The 14752-nt window shown below is 59.6% G+C and overlaps 2 non-coding genes across 2 annotated transcripts; both read right to left on the reverse strand.

The window, feature by feature from the left end:
• Window positions 1-764: 764 nt before the first annotated feature.
• Window positions 765-883, reverse strand: LOC131873512 (5S ribosomal RNA). Its single transcript, XR_009371442.1, has one exon. It is a non-coding gene; the product is annotated as a 5S ribosomal RNA (ribosomal RNA).
• A 5915-nt stretch (window positions 884-6798) lies between these two features.
• LOC131873513 (5S ribosomal RNA) lies at window positions 6799-6917 on the reverse strand. The gene has a single exon (XR_009371443.1). It is a non-coding gene; the product is annotated as a 5S ribosomal RNA (ribosomal RNA).
• Window positions 6918-14752: the final 7835 nt, after the last annotated feature.

A 14752-nucleotide genomic window follows, 5' to 3' on the forward strand; every position in this document is an offset into this window, starting at 1 on the left:
TGCACTCCGAGGTGCCCAAGATTGGTGCGCACCAAGGAGCGCTCCGAAGTGCGCTCCAAGGTGCGCAGGTGCGCGCGAAGTCGAAAGTTGGGTTAATTGTCCGGTTTGCCTCGGGTGCGCACCTTGCGTGCACCTTCGCCAGGGTGGGCGCCTTGGTGCGCACACCTTGGCTGGGCTGCGCACCCGGGCGCGCACACCTTGGCACCCGCGTTTCCTTCATTTTAAATTTTTTTTTTTTACAATCTCTCAAGTGGGAAATTCTATAATCTCAACTTTTTTTGCCTTTTCAGGAAACTTTTGAATGGAGCGCATCATTGGTGCGCTCCGAAGTGTGCTCCAAGGTGCGCACCTCTGGTGTGCTCCAAAGCTCTCTCTAGCTGCGTGCACCTGCCCCGGCGCGCGCACCCGGCCCCGCCCAGCTTCGCTCACCTGTCCCGGGCGTCTGGTGCGGAACCTTAGAGTAAGAAACATCACCGTGCACCTTGGCCAACGTGCGCGACTCGACCGAGCGCGCACTGGCCGAGGTGCACACCGATTTCACCTGGGTGCGCGCGCAGCACCTCGGGCGCACCGGGGTGCGCGCACAACGCCCGGGTTGCACCGTGGCCTGTGTGCTCGGGGCGCCTCGGGTGCGCGCTCGGTGTCGCCCCCGCGCGCGCGGTAGTGCGGGCAGCGCACCCCGGCCCGGCCCGGCCCCGACGAGAACGCAAACGGGCAAAAGGTTTATTCAAATAGCATTGCGACGCCCGGCGAAAAACTAAAAAAGGGTGCAACACCGGGACTTCCCGGGAGGTCACCCATCCCAGTACTACTCCGGCCCAAGCGCGCTTAACTGCGGAGTTCTGATGGGATCCGGTGCACTAACGCTGGTATGATCGCACCCGTTATGAGCTTGTCGCAGTGTGTACTTAGCAAACCGCGACCCACGTGCGAATCCACCCCGGCCACCCACCCCCGTCGAGGTGCACACCCTCCCTCGCGAAGTGCGCCCCGTTCGCCAAGTGTGAGCCCTGCCCGGGTGCGCGCACCTTGCTAGGGCGTCGGGTGTGCACCCGGCCCGGCCTACGTGCGTGCACCTGGACGGGGCGTCGTGTGCGTGCAGTGTCCCGTCTGCAACGCGGTGCCCACACACCACCTCGGGCGCAACGACCTGCGCTCACATGTGGGCCGAGTGCACCTTGGTGCATGTTCGGGGCGCCTCGGGTGCACGCTCGATCTTGCCCCGGTGCACCAAGGCGCTCGGTTTGCCCCGGGTGCGCACTTGGTGCAAGGTGGGCACCCAAAATAGGGATCAAGCACCAAAACACAAGTTTCGGGATGCAAAATGGGACCCAAGGACCACAAATGCGTTCCAAGACCCATGATGGGTCCACGAGAACAAAAATGTGTTCCGAGACTTAATAAACAAATATTGGGTTTTAGGAGAAGAAACATGCTCTGATGCCCAAAACGAGAATCGACCCCGAAAAGGCCACAGGCCAAAAGTGGGATGCGAGACAAAAAAAAATGGGACCCGAGGACCAAAATTGGGTTCCCAGGTCGAAGACAGGGCAACCGGACAAGAAACGACCTCTAAGGCTCGAAATGAGTCCCGACGACTAAAACTTGACAAGAAGCACCCATCAGGCACCCAACTCGACACCCATGGGATGCCGACCCACCCGGGCTTCCACCTAGCACACCTTGGCACCCACCCACCCTCGCACCCAACCTCGCACCCAACTTAGCACCTTTGAACCCACATTGGCACTCACCCTGACCCTGGCACCTTGGAACCCACATTGGCACTCACCTTGACCCTGGCACCCACCTTTGCACTCACCTTGGGACCCACCCTGGCTCCCACCTCGGCACCCACCCAGACACCCACCTTGGTTCCTTGGCACCCACCTTGGATCCTTGGCACCCACCCCGACACCCACCTTGGCACGCAACTTGGCTACTTGCCACCCACCTTGGCTCCTTGACGCCCACCCCGACAACCACCCCGTGACCTACCCTGGCTAGGGTTGGTGCACACCCACCCTGGTGCCCACCTTGGCACCCACCCCATGACCCACCTTGGCACGCACCTTAGTACCCACCCCGTTACCCACCCTAGGACCCACCCCGTGACCCACCTTGGCCAGGGTGGGTGCCTTGGTGCGCACAACTTGCCTGGGCTGCACACCAGGGCGGGCTCAAGATGGCACCCGCGTTCCGTTTTTTTCACTATCTTTCAAAACGGAAATTTTAAAATCTCGTTTTTTTTTTTTTTTTGCCTTTTCTGGAAATTAGTGAAGGCAGCGCATCAAAGGTGCGCAATGCTGGTGCGAACCCGGGAGCGCTCCGATGTGTGCTCCAAGGTGCGGCGTGCACGAAGTCCGAGCCCGGCTTGCCCCGGGTGCGCACCTCGCGTGCACCTTCGCCGGGGTGAGCACCTTGGCTGGGTTGCGCGCCCTGGTGCGCACCAAGGAGCGCTCTGAAGTGTGCTCCAAGGTGCGGCGTGCACGAAGTCGGAGCTCGGTTTGCCCCGGGTGTGCACCTCGGGTGCGCACCTCGCGTGCACCTTCGCTGCGGTGGGCACCTTGGCTGGGTTGCGCGCCTTGGTGGGCACCATGCAGTGCACGAAGTCGGAGCCCGGTTTGCCCCGGGCGCGCACCTCCGCCAGGGTGGGCACCTTGGTGCGCACAACTTGCCTGGGCTGCGCACCAGGAAGGGCTCAAGATGGCACCCGCGTTCCGTTTTTTTCACTATCTTTCAGAACGGAAATTTTAAAATATCGTTTTTTTTTGCCTTTTCTGGAAATTAGTGAAGGCAGCGCATCAAAGGTGCGCAACGCTGGTGCGAACCTGGGAGCGCTCCGATGTGTGCTCCAAGGTGCGGCGTGCACGAAGTCGGAGCCCGGTTTGCCCCGGGTGCGCCCTGGTGGGCACCATGGTGCGCACCAAGGAGCGCTCCGAAGTGTGCTCCAAGGTGCGGCCTGCACGAAGTCGGAGCCCGGTTTGCCCCGGGTGTGCACCGCGGGTGGGCACCTTGGTGCGCATGCCTTGCCTGGGCTGCGCACCAGGGCGGGCTCAAGATGGCACCCGCGTTCCGTTTTTTTCACTATCTTTCAAAACGGAAATTTTAAAATCTCATTTTTTTTTGCCTTTTCTGGAAATTAGTGAAGGCAGCGCATCAAAGGTGCGCACCTCGCTGCCCACCACGGTGCGCAACGCCGGTGGGCACCCGGGAGTGCTTCGAAGTGTGCTCCAAGGTGCTGCGTGCACGTTGTCGGAGCCCGGTTTGCCCCGGGTGCGCACCTCGCGTGCACCTTCGTCGGGGTGGGCACCTTGGCTGGGTTTGCCCCGGCTGCGCTCCGAAGCGGGGTTATTGGAGCGCCGCCTCTTTTTTTGTCGGAGCGTTTGGTGGGGTTTCTCGCATTGGCTCTTCCCAGGCCCGGTTGCCACCCTGGCGCGCACGAAGTCGGAAGTAGGGTTAATTGCCCGGGTGCGCACCTTTGCCAGGGTGGGCACCTTACCTGGGCTGTGCACCCGGGCGGGCTCAAGATGGCACCCGCGTTCCGTTTTTTTCACTATCTTTCAAAACGGAAATTTTAAAATCTCCTCTTTTTTTTGCCTTTTCTGGAAATTAGTGAAGGCAGCGCATCAAAGGTGCGCACCTCGCTGCCCACCTTGGTGTGCTCTGAGGTGCGCACCCGGGAGCGCTACGAAGTGTGCTCCAAGGTGCGGCGTGCACGTTGTCGGAGCCCGGTTTGCCCCGGGTGCGCACCTCGCCTGCACCTTGGCCGGGGTGGGCACCCTGGCTGGGTTTGCCCAGGGTGCGCTCCGAAGCGGGGTTACTGGAGCGCCCCCTCTTTTTTTGTCAGAGCGTTTGGTGGGGTTTCTCGCATTGGCTCTTCCCAGGCCCGGTTGTTGGGTGCGCTCCCACCCTGGCGCGCGCGAAGTTGGAAGTTGGGTTAATTGCCCGGGCGCGCACCTTCGCCAGGGTGGGCACCTTGGTGCGCACACCTTGGCTGGGCTGCGCACCAGGGCGGGCTCAAGATGGCACCAGCATTCCCTTTTTCTCACTATCTTTCAAAACGGAAATTTTAAAATCTCGTTTTCTTTTGCCTTTTATGGAAATTAGTGAAGGCATCGCATCAAAGGTGCGCACCTCGCTGCCCACCTTGGTGTGCTCCGAGGTGCCCACCACGGTGCGCTCCGAGGTGCCCACCACGGTGCGCAACGCCGGTGCGAACCCGGGAGCGCCCCGATGTGTGCTCCAAGGTGCGGCGTGCACGAAGCCGGACCCCGGTTTGCCCCGGGTGCGCACCTCGCGTGCACCTTGGTGCGCACACCTTGGCTGGGTTGCGCGGCCTGGTGGGCACCATGGTGCGCACCAAGGAGCGCTCCGAAGTGTGCTCCAAGGTGCGGCGTGCACGAAGTCCTAGCCCGGTTTGCCCCGGGTGCGCACCTTCGCCGCGGTGGGCACCATGGCGTGCACGAAGTCGGAGCCCGGTTTGCCCCGGGTGCGCACCTCGCGTGCACCTTCGCCGGGGTGGGCACCTCGGCTGGGTTGCGCGCCCTGGTGCGCACCAAGGAGCGCTCCGAAGTGTGCTCCAAGGTGCGGCGTGCACGAAGTCGGAGCCCGGTTTGCCCCGGGTGCGCACCTTCGCCGCGGTGGGCACCCTGGTGCGCACCATGGCGTGCACGAAGTCGGAGCCCGGTTTGCCCCGGGTGCGCACCTCGCGTGCACCTTCGGCGGGGTTGCGCGCCCTGGTGCGCACCAAGGAGCGCTCCGAAGTGTGCTCCAAGGTGCGGCGTGCACGAAGTCGGAGCCCGGTTTGCCCCGGGTGCGCACCTCGCGTGCACCTTCGGCGGGGTTGCGCGCCCTGGTGGGCACCATGGTGCGCACCAAGGAGCGCTCCGAAGTGTGCTCCAAGGTGCGGCGTGCACGAAGTCGGAGCCCGGTTTGCCCCGGGTGCGCACCTCGCGTGCACCTTCGCCGCGGTGGGCACCATGGCGTGCACGAAGTCGGAGCCCGGTTTGCCCCGGGTGCGCACCTCGCGTGCACCTTCGCCGGGGTGGGCACCTCGGCTGGGTTGCGCGCCCTGGTGCGCACCAAGGAGCGCTCCGAAGTGTGCTCCAAGGTGCGGCGTGCACGAAGTCGGAGCCCGGTTTGCCCCGGGTGCGCACCTCGCGTGCACCTTCGCCGCGGTGGGCACCATGGCGTGCACGAAGTCGGAGCCCGGTTTGCCTCGGGTGCGCACCCCGCGTGCACCTTCGCCGGGGTGGGCACCTCGGCTGGGTTGCGCGCCCTGGTGCGCACCAAGGAGCGCTCCGAAGTGTGCTCCAAGGTGCGGCGTGCACGAAGTCGGAGCCCGGTTTGCCCCGGGTGCGCACCTCGCGTGCACCTTCGCCGCGGTGGGCACCTTGGCTGGGTTGGGCACCATTGAGCGCTCCGAAGTGTGCTCCAAGGTGCGCACCATGGCCCTCCAAGGTGCGCAGCATGGCGTGCACGAAGTCGGAGCCCGGTTTGCCCCGGGTGCGCACCTCGCGTGCACCTTCGCCAGGGTGGGCACCTCGGTGCGCACACCTTCTCAATGTTTTCTTGCCTTTTCTGGAAATTGGTGAAGGCAGCGCATCAAAGGTGCGCACCTCGGTGTGCTCCGAGGTGCGAACCCGAGAGCGCTCCGAGGTGCCCACGAAGTCGAAAGTCGGGTTAATTGCATTGTTTTCCCCGGGTGCGCTCCGAGGTGCGCAACATCGGTGCGCACCAAGGAGGGCTCCGAAGTGTGCTCCAAGGTGCGCACGATTCGGAGCTCGGTTTGCCCGGGGTGCGCACACCTTGGCTGGGTTGCGCACCCTTTGTGCGCTCCAAGGTGCGCACGAAGTCGGAGCTCGGTTTGCCCCGGGTGCGCACCTTCGCCAGGGTGCGCACCTTGATGCGCACGCCTTGGCTGGGCTGCGCACCTTGGTGGGCGCCATGGTGCGCACCTTTCGTGCGCTCCAAGGTGCGCACGAAGTCGGAGCTCGGTTTGCCCCGGGTGCGCACCTTGGTGGGCGCCATGGTGCACTCCGAGGTGCCCAAGATTGGTGCGCAACAAGGAGCGCTCCGAAGTGCGCTCCAAGGTGCGCAGGTGCGCGCGAAGTCGAAAGTTGGGTTAATTGTCCGGTTTGCCTCGGGTGCGCACCTTGCGTGCACCTTCGCCAGGGTGGGCGCCTTGGTGCGCACACCTTGGCTGGGCTGCGCACCCGGGCGCGCACACCTTGGCACCCGCGTTTCCTTCATTTTAAATTTTTTTTTTTTACAATCTCTCAAGTGGGAAATTCTATAATCTCAACTTTTTTTGCCTTTTCAGGAAACTTTTGAATGGAGCGCATCATTGGTGCGCTCCGAAGTGTGCTCCAAGGTGCGCACCTCTGGTGTGCTCCAAAGCTCTCTCCAGCTGCGTGCACCTGCCCCGGCCGCGCACCCGGCCCCGCCCAGCTTCGCTCACCTGTCCCGGGCGTCTGGTGCGGAACCTTAGAGTAAGAAACATCACCGTGCACCTTGGCCAACGTGCGCGACTCGACCGAGCGCGCACTGGCCGAGGTGCACACCGATTTCACCTGGGTGCGCGCGCAGCACCTCGGGCGCACCGGGGTGCGCGCACAACGCCCGGGTTGCACCGTGGCCTGTGTGCTCGGGGCGCCTCGGGTGCGCGCTCGGTGTCGCCCCCGCGCGCGCGGTAGTGCGGGCAGCGCACCCCGGCCCGGCCCGGCCCCGACGAGAACGCAAACGGGCAAAAGGTTTATTCAAATAGCATTGCGACGCCCGGCGAAAAACTAAGAAAGGGTGCAACACCGGGACTTCCCGGGAGGTCACCCATCCCAGTACTACTCCGGCCCAAGCGCGCTTAACTGCGGAGTTCTGATGGGATCCGGTGCACTAACGCTGGTATGATCGCACCCGTTATGAGCTTGTCGCAGTGTGTACTTAGCAAACCGCGACCCACGTGCGAATCCACCCCGGCCACCCACCCCCGTCGAGGTGCACACCCTCCCTCGCGAAGTGCGCCCCGTTCGCCAAGTGTGAGCCCTGCCCGGGTGCGCGCACCTTGCTAGGGCGTCGGGTGTGCACCCGGCCCGGCCTACGTGCGTGCACCTGGACGGGGCGTCGTGTGCGTGCAGTGTCCCGTCTGCAACGCGGTGCCCACACACCACCTCGGGCGCAACGACCTGCGCTCACATGTGGGCCGAGTGCACCTTGGTGCATGTTCGGGGCGCCTCGGGTGCACGCTCGATCTTGCCCCGGTGCACCAAGGCGCTCGGTTTGCCCCGGGTGCGCACTTGGTGCAAGGTGGGCACCCAAAATAGGGATCAAGCACCAAAACACAAGTTTCGGGATGCAAAATGGGACCCAAGGACCACAAATGCGTTCCAAGACCCATGATGGGTCCACGAGAACAAAAATGTGTTCCGAGACTTAATAAACAAATATTGGGTTTTAGGAGAAGAAACATGCTCTGATGCCCAAAACGAGAATCGACCCCGAAAAGGCCACAGGCCAAAAGTGGGATGCGAGACAAAAAAAAATGGGACCCGAGGACCAAAATTGGGTTCCCAGGTCGAAGACAGGGCAACCGGACAAGAAACGACCTCTAAGGCTCGAAATGAGTCCCGACGACTAAAACTTGACAAGAAGCACCCATCAGGCACCCAACTCGACACCCATGGGATGCCGACCCACCCGGGCTTCCACCTAGCACACCTTGGCACCCACCCACCCTCGCACCCAACCTCGCACCCAACTTAGCACCTTTGAACCCACATTGGCACTCACCCTGACCCTGGCACCTTGGAACCCACATTGGCACTCACCTTGACCCTGGCACCCACCTTTGCACTCACCTTGGGACCCACCCTGGCTCCCACCTCGGCACCCACCCAGACACCCACCTTGGTTCCTTGGCACCCACCTTGGATCCTTGGCACCCACCCCGACACCCACCTTGGCACGCAACTTGGCTACTTGCCACCCACCTTGGCTCCTTGACGCCCACCCCGACAACCACCCCGTGACCTACCCTGGCTAGGGTTGGTGCACACCCACCCTGGTGCCCACCTTGGCACCCACCCCATGACCCACCTTGGCACGCACCTTAGTACCCACCCTGTTACCCACCCTAGGACCCACCCCGTGACCCACCTTGGCCAGGGTGGGTGCACCCACCCTGGTGCCCACCTTGGCACCCACCCATCCTAGCACCCAGCCTGTGACCGGGCTTGGAACCCAACCTTGCACCCGTCTTGGCCAGTGTGGGTGCGCACCCATCCTGGCACCCACGTTGTGACACACCCTTTAACCCACGCACCCTAGCAGCCACGTTGGCACCCACCTTGGAACACAACCTAGCAACTTGGCACCCACCCCGTGACCCACCTTGGCATCCACCATAGCAGTCGCCCACTTGGCACCCACCTTGGAACCCAAGTTGGCACCCACCTCGGCACCCACCTTGACACTTGTGGACCCACCTTGCCACTCACCCTAGCATCGACCCATCCTAGCACCCACCCTGGCACCTTTGCACCCTAGCACTCACCCATCCTAGCACCTAACCTGTGACCCACCTTGACACTCACCCTCGCACCCACCTTGGAACCCAACCTAGCACCCACCCACCCTGACACCAACCCTAGCACCTACCCACCCTTGCACCCACCCTGTGACCCATCTTGGCACCCACCCATCCTACCACTCAACCTATCACCCACCTTCTCACCCACCTTGGCATCCACCTTAGCACCCACCCACACTGGCACCTTGGCACCCACCTCGGGCAAGGTGGGTGCACACCCACCCTGACACCCAATTTAGAACCAACCGAGCATGTTACCCACCTTGGCACCCACATTGCAGCCCACCCTAGTACCCACCCTATGACCCACATTGGCATCCACACCCTAGCACCCAGGCACCTCGACACCCGCCTTGACACGCACCCTAGCACTAAACCTGTGACCCACCTTGGAACTCACCCTAGAACCCACCCACCCTGTGAACCACCTTGGCATCCACCTTAGCACCCACCCACCTTGGCACCCACTCTAGCACTCACCCATCCTAACACCCAACTTGTTACCCACCTTGGCACCCGCCCTCGCGTCCACCTTGAAACCCACCCTAGCACCCACCCACGCAGGAGCCCACCTTGGCACCCAACCTAACACCCACGCATCCTGGCACCCAACTTGTGACCCACCTTGGAACCCACCCTAGTACCCACCTTTGAACCCACTATATCACCAACCCACCTTGGCACCCACCCTATGACCCTCTTTGGAATCCACCCTAGCACGCACCCACCCTGGCACCCACCATGGAGCGCACCCTAGCACCCACCCACCTCGGCACGCACCTCAACACCCACCTTGGTGTGCGCACTGCGCCAACCTCTCAAAGACCCTATGTGGTGCGCTCCAAAGTGTACACCTTTGGTGCGCTCCAAGGTGCGCACCTTTGGTGCACACCGAGGTGCACACCAAAGTGTGCACCGAGGTGAGCACCAAAGTGCACTCCAAGGTGCACACCAAGGCGTGCACCTTTGGTGCGGTCAATGCAAACGAATTCGGAAGTTGGGGTCGATGTCCTAATCGCTGCTGCAGACTACACGTATGAGAATCGGACAAATAGCTTTATATAGGGGAGGTGTTGCGTTTGATGGGTCGACTCCCCTGGTTGTGTGCACTGCACCAACTTCAAAGACCCTGTCTTGTTTAAGAAGTCAAAAGTTGGGGTGGATGTCCTAATCATTGCTGCAGTCTACGCATGTATGAGAATCAGACAAATAGCTTATATAGGGGAGGTGTTGCATTCGGTGGGTTGACTCCCCTGGTTGTGCGCACTGCGCCAACCTCAAAGACCCCGCATAGCAGAAGAAGTCGGAAGTCGGATTTTGGTGAGCACCAAGGCGTGCACCTTTGGTGCGGTCAACGCAGACGAATTCAGAAGTTGGGGTGGATGTCCTAATCGTTGTTGCAGGCTACACATGTATGAGAATCAGACAAATAGCTTATATAGGGGAGGTGTTGGGTTTGATGGGTCAACTCCCTTGGTTGTGCGCATTACGCCAACCTCAAAGACCTTGTTTTCGTTAAGAAGTCAAAAGTTGGGGTCAATGTCCTAATGGCTCCTGTAGGCTACACATGTATGAGAATCGGACAAATAGCTTATATAGGGGAGGTGTTGGGTTTGATGGGTCGACTCCCCTGGTTGTGCGCATTACGTCAACCTCAAAGACCTTGTTTTCGTTAAGAAGTCAAAAGTTGGGGTCGATGTCCTAATTGCTCCTGTAGACTACACATGTATGAGAATCAGACAAATAGCTTATATAGGGGAGGTGTTGGGTTTGATGGGTTGACTCCCCTAGTTGTTCGCATTACACCAACCTCAAAGACCTTGTTTTCGTTTAGAAGCCGAAAGTTGGGGTCGATGTCCTAATTGCTCCTGCAGGCTACGCATGTATGAGAATCAGACAAATAGCTTATATAGGGGAGGTGTTGGGTTTGATGGGTCGACTCCCCTGGTTGTGCGCATTGCGCCAACCTCAAAGACCCTGCATTGCGGATGAAGTCGAAAGTCAGAGTTTGGTGTGCTACAAGGTGTGGTCGAAGGTGCTCACCTAGGTGTGCACCTTTGGAGCGCAGGAAAAGTGCCCTCCAAAAGTGCGCACCTTTGGAGTGCACAAAAGTGCCCTCCAAAAGTGCGCACCTTTGGAGCGCACAAAAGTGCCCTCCAAAAAGTGCCCTCCAAAAGTGCGCACCTTTGGAGCGCACAAAAGTGCCCTCCAAAAAGTGCCCTCCAAAAGTGCGCACCTTTGGAGTGCAGAAAAGTGCCCTCCAAAAAGTGCCCTCCAAAAGTGTGCACCTTTGGAGTGCACAAAAGTGCCCTCCAAAAGTGCGCACCTTTGGAGCGCAGAAAAGTGCCCTCCAAAAAGTGCCCTCCAAAAGTGCGCACCTTTGGAGCGCAGAAAAGTGCCCTCCAAAAAGTGCCCTCCAAAAGTGCGCACCTTTGGAGCGCAGAAAAGTGCCCTCCAAAAAGTGCCCTCCAAAAGTGCGCACCTTTGGAGCGCAGAAAAGTGCCCTCCAAAAAGTGCCCTCCAAAAGTGCGCACCTTTGGAGCGCACAAAAGTGCCCTCCAAAAAGTGCCCTCCAAAAGTGCGCACCTTTGGAGCGCACAAAAGTGCCCTCCAAAAGTGCGCACCTTTGGAGCGCACAAAAGTGCCCTCCAAAAGTGCGCACTTTTGGTGCGCACCAAGGCGCTGGTTCGGTCGTTGCAGGCGAGTTCGGAAGTTGGGGTCGATGTCCTGAGCGGAGGTGCAAACTACACAGGTGTCGGAATCGGACAAATAGCTTATATAGGGGAGGTGTATGCTTCGATGGGTCGACTCCCCAGGTTGAGCGCACCGCGCCAACCTCAAAGACCCTACGGTATGGATGAAGTCGGAAGTTGGGTCCGATGACCGATTCGATTAGTAGGTATGCTCATGAGGTCGGAATTTGGGTCCGATGACCTGCCATGTGCAGGAAGGCGAATGTTGGCACTGTGCGTTGCAAGGTGCACACCAAGGTGCTGGTGCGGTCTTTTTAGTCGAGTTCGGAAGTTGGGGTCGATGTCCTGATCGGAGGTGCAAGCTACACAGGTGTGGGAATCGGACAAATAGCTTATATAGGGGAGGTGTATGCTTCGTTGGGTCGACTCCCCGGGTTGAGCGCACCGCGCCAACCTCAAAGACCCTACGGTATGGATGAAGTCGGAAGTTGGGTCCGATGACCGATTCGATATGTAGGCATACTCGCGAGGTCGGAATTTGGGTCCGATGACCTGCCATGTGCAGGAAGGCGAATGTTGGCACTGTGCGTTGCAAGGTGCGCACCAAGGCGCTGGTTCGGTCGTTGCAGGCGAGTTCGGAAGTTGGGGTCGATGTCCTGATCGGAGGTGCAAACTACACAGGTGTGGGAATCGGACAAATAGCTTATATAGGGGAGGTGTATGCTTCGTTGGGTCGACTCCCCGGGTTGAGCGCACCGCGCCAACCTCAAAGACCCTACGGTATGGATGAAGTCGGAAGTTGTGTCCGATGACCGATTCGATATGTAGGCATACTCGCGAGGTCGGAATTTGGGTCCGATGACCTGCCATGTGCAGGAAGGCGAATGTTGGGACTGTGCGTCGCAAGGTGCGCACCAAGGCGCTGGTGCCGTCGTTGCAGTCGAGTTCGGAAGTTGGGGTCGATGTCCTGGTCAGAGGTGCAAACTACACAGGTGTGGGAATCGGACAAATAGCTTATATAGGGGAGGTGTATGCTTCGATGGGTCGACTCCCCGGGTTGAGCGCACCGCGCCAACCTCAAAGACCCTACAGTATGGATGAAGTCGGAAGTTGGGTCCGATGACCGATTCGATACGTAGGCATATTGGCGAGGTCTGAATTTGTGTCCGATGACCTGCCATGCGCAGGAAGGCGGAATTTGGGTCCGATGACCGAGTTGATGGCGTGCCATGCGCAGAAAGGCGGAATTTGGGTCCGATGACCGAGTTGATGTTGATGGCCCGCCATGCACAGGAAGGCGGAATTTGGGTCCGATGACCGATTTGAAGGCGTGCCATGCGCAGAAAGGCGGAGTTTGGGTCCGATGACCGAGTTGATATTGATGGCCCGCCATGCGCAGGAAGGCGGAATTTGGGTCCGATGACCTGACATACGCATGGAGTCCGACTCGGGGGCCGATGTTCGATTCGATGACTTGCATTGTGGGTAAAGTCGGAAGTTGTGGTCTTTGACCCGATTCGATGACCAGACTTCGGCTGCTTGAGAATCGGACAAATAACTTATATAGGGGAGGTAGTGTTCTCGAGCATCCTCCCCCCGTGCCCGTTTATGTCGATTGATGCTGGTGCTCGACTGGTTGGAGCGCTCGGATGCAAAAATCTTGCACCAGGATTTATCGATTGTGATGGACACGGCAAGTCTCCTGATTGCTATGCAGGAGCTCATCGTGAATCTCTATGCGGCCTTGGTATGGACTCGACCTGCGGAATGGTTCGGCAATGGTAGTCGCTCCAACACGTCCTTGCAATGGCCACAGAGGTGATTCGACTAGAGCTCCAGTCTAGCTTTTGGGTTGCTTGGCGGACTGGTATAGCCGCGATCGAGTTCCGGCCATGAACGTTTTAGATAGCTCTTGGGCTTTCTGGGACGGAAGTCGGAAGTTTGGGCTGTTGTCCGATTTGATGACCATTCTTCGGATGTGTGAGAATCGGACAAATAACTTATATAGGGGACTGTGTTGTCTCACGCAGCCCCCTCCGTGCCCCTCTATCTCGACCGATGTTGGTGCTTGAAAGGGTTGGGATCGCTCGGATTTATAAACGTGCACCACCATTTGTCGAGTGTGAGGGACGCGGCAGGTCTCCTAAATGCTATACGGGCGCTCTCTGAGAATCTCTATCCGGCCTCGACACAGACTAGTCTTGCTGAATGGTTTGGCACTGGTAGTCGATCCAACACGTCGTTGTTGTGGCCGCCTAGGCGATTCGATTCGAGCCCCCGTCTAGCTTTTGGGTTGCTTGGCGGATTTTGCCCTATCCGCAAGTGAGCTCGGTCCCTAAACGTTCGAGAAACCCGATTGCTATGCGCCGACTCTCTTTCTTGCGAGCCTCCATCTAGCTTTTGGGTCTCTACGGAACGGAAGTCGGAATCTGGGACCGTTGTTTGATTCGACGAGGCAGACTACGGTTGTGCGAGAATCGGACAAATAACTTATATAGGGGAGGTGTTGACTGGAGCATTCTCCCCCGTGCCCCTCTAACTCGACCAATGCTGGCGCTCGAACGGTGGTAGCGCTCGGATTTTCGTTGAGCGCCAGCATTGGTCGATTTAGAGGGGCATGCGAGATTCCCGAATGCTATGCGAGGGCTCTAACGGAAATGTCTATTGGTTTCGGTATGGATGCAATTGCGAGTGGTTCGGCAAAGGTAGTCGTTCCGATGCGTCCATGTCGTGGCCAAATCGATAATTCGATTTGAGCCCTCGTATAGCATTTGGGTCTCTCGATGTGATTCCGCATTCCAGTCCCTTTGGGCACTGCTTGAGCCGCATCCCAGGGGGTTCCCTTCCCAATAATCTGCCTCGCAACCCGATTGCTATGCGGTGAGGCTCCTCGGCCGCCTCGGAACTATCTGTGTATCAGACGCATCGCGGGATAAGGGGTTGGCAACGGTAGTCGCCCCAAGCGCGTCCGATGCTTGGACCATTCCGAGGCGGCCCTGAAGCCTCTTCCGTCTAGCCGTTGGGTCCTTCTCGCCGCATCCCTTGCCTCGCACCCCGATTGCTATGCGGTGAGGCTCCTCGGCCGCCTTGGAACTATCTGTGTATCAGACGCATCGCGGGATAAGGGGTTGTCACTGGTAGTCGCCCCAAGCGCGTCCGATGCTTGGACCATTCCGAGGCGGCCCTGAAGCCTCTTCCGTCTAGCCGTTGGGTCCTTCTCGCCGCATCCCTCGACTCGCACCCCGATTGCTATGCGGTGAGGCTCCTCGGCCGCCTTGGAACTATCTGTGTATCGGACGCGTCGCGGGATAAGGGGTTGTCACTGGTAGTCGCCCCAAGCGCGTCCGATGCTTGGACCATTCCGAGGCGGCCCTGAAGCCTCTTCCGTCTAGCCGTTGGGTCCTTCTCGCCGCATCCCTCGCCTCGCACCCCGATTGCTATGCGGTGAGGCTCCTCGGCCGCCTTGGAACTA

Source organism: Cryptomeria japonica, unplaced genomic scaffold (genome assembly GCF_030272615.1).
Source record: "Cryptomeria japonica unplaced genomic scaffold, Sugi_1.0 HiC_scaffold_1875, whole genome shotgun sequence".
Classification (NCBI taxonomy): Eukaryota; Viridiplantae; Streptophyta; class Pinopsida; order Cupressales; family Cupressaceae; genus Cryptomeria; species Cryptomeria japonica.